This window comes from Bactrocera oleae, chromosome 3 (genome assembly GCF_042242935.1).
Source record: "Bactrocera oleae isolate idBacOlea1 chromosome 3, idBacOlea1, whole genome shotgun sequence".
NCBI lineage: Eukaryota > Metazoa > Arthropoda > Insecta > Diptera > Tephritidae > Bactrocera > Bactrocera oleae.
The window spans coordinates 59,150,713-59,152,198 of record NC_091537.1 but is presented as its reverse complement, the minus strand read 5'-3'; the positions used below and the strand labels follow the sequence as shown (position 1 = coordinate 59,152,198).

General features: G+C 39.3%; 1 pseudogene; it reads right to left on the bottom strand.

Moving 5' to 3' along the window:
* Window positions 1-319: 319 nt before the first annotated feature.
* LOC138856100 (uncharacterized) lies at window positions 320-1,280 on the bottom strand (annotated as a pseudogene).
* Window positions 1,281-1,486: the final 206 nt, after the last annotated feature.

Here is a 1,486-nt window from a genome sequence, read left to right as displayed (position 1 = left end):
AAAGTCTACTCCAATTATGACTTCGTCGACGATAACTGCTACTATAAAATTTTGTACCACGGCTGCCTTTCCAATTACGATCTCATGCATTAGATGCAGTACCCAACTTTGCCTCAGCTAATGGTCTTACTTCTTTTTTAGCTCGATCAGATCGAATAATAAAATGTGATGCGCCCGTATTCACAGTCAGTATGCGCTTTTTATCGTCCACCTAACCAATAACGGTAACGTTGCTCGTATTCCTGCTTATTTGGGAAATGGAGAATACATGGCATTCGCTTGCAGGAGCCAGCCCGTGCTCTTTTCGGCTCGCTTTAGTTTAAGGATTGATTGGTTTTGACATTTGCTTTATCTTCCTCAGCTTTGCGTTAACGTCCAACTGAATTATTGGATTGGTTACAATTGCGTGCAGTATGTCCACTTTTTCCGCAGTGGAAGCATTTAGCGACACCATCATTTTTCTTACGCGCGCAATTTCCAGTGCTTTTTGCATGTAGTAAATTTTTTCCAGTAATTAGTTCACCCAAGAGTGTTCTTCTATTTCTACTTTTTGAGCTTTAAATGCGTGCTTGCTAAGCAGTTTCCTGAGTCAGAGCATACGAAATGGTTTCCGCAAACCTCAATATTGGACATGCTAACACAGCATAATTAACGAAGATCTGAATTTTCGTGTCCTCGGTAAACTCCACCAATTTATGAGCATATTCGAAGTAAGCTAACCTCTCAATCACTGTAGAAAACTCTTGCAGATACTCATTGTCTTTCTGGCGACGATTTTCCAATTCGATTTGGAAAATCTGCTACCTGCGCTCACTACCATTCCTAATGCACCCATCAACGTTTCATAATTACTCGATTCGCAGTTTGTAATGGTTTGTAATATTTTCGCTGCAGATCCTTTTAGTTCAACGATCAATGCAGCTACTTTACCTTCAACGTTCTAATTATTTGCAGACGCCGCCTTTTCTTATTGTAGCTTAAAAACATAGAACGGAACTGTGCCATCAAAAGATGGAGGCTCTACCTTGGCAGAAGCTGCTGACATAATTGGCCGATTTAATTGTAGCTCGCGGAGACGATCCTTCAATTCATCCACTTCAGGTTTATATAACCCACTGTTCCGAAATCTGTGAGGACACCTCTGCTATTTGTGACGTCACTTGCGATATCCGTACATCCTGCTTTTTCAACTGTTAAGAGAGCTGATATACAGACGTTAACATTTGTGATGGCACCTCTGCCATTTGTGATTTCACCTGCGTCGATATTTGCGTTGACATCTGCGAAATATTTCTCAACATCAATGTTATCCGTCTCCATGGCCTCCCGCAACCGTGTTCCAGTTCAATTTGGGCTGGTCACCAAATTTTATTATATTTATTATAATAGCATTTTTATGTATTTGATTCTATTTAGACAATAAATTATTCCAACATATATATTTTTCCATTAAATTTTACTATAATTTTTTCACTTTTTGTTTTCC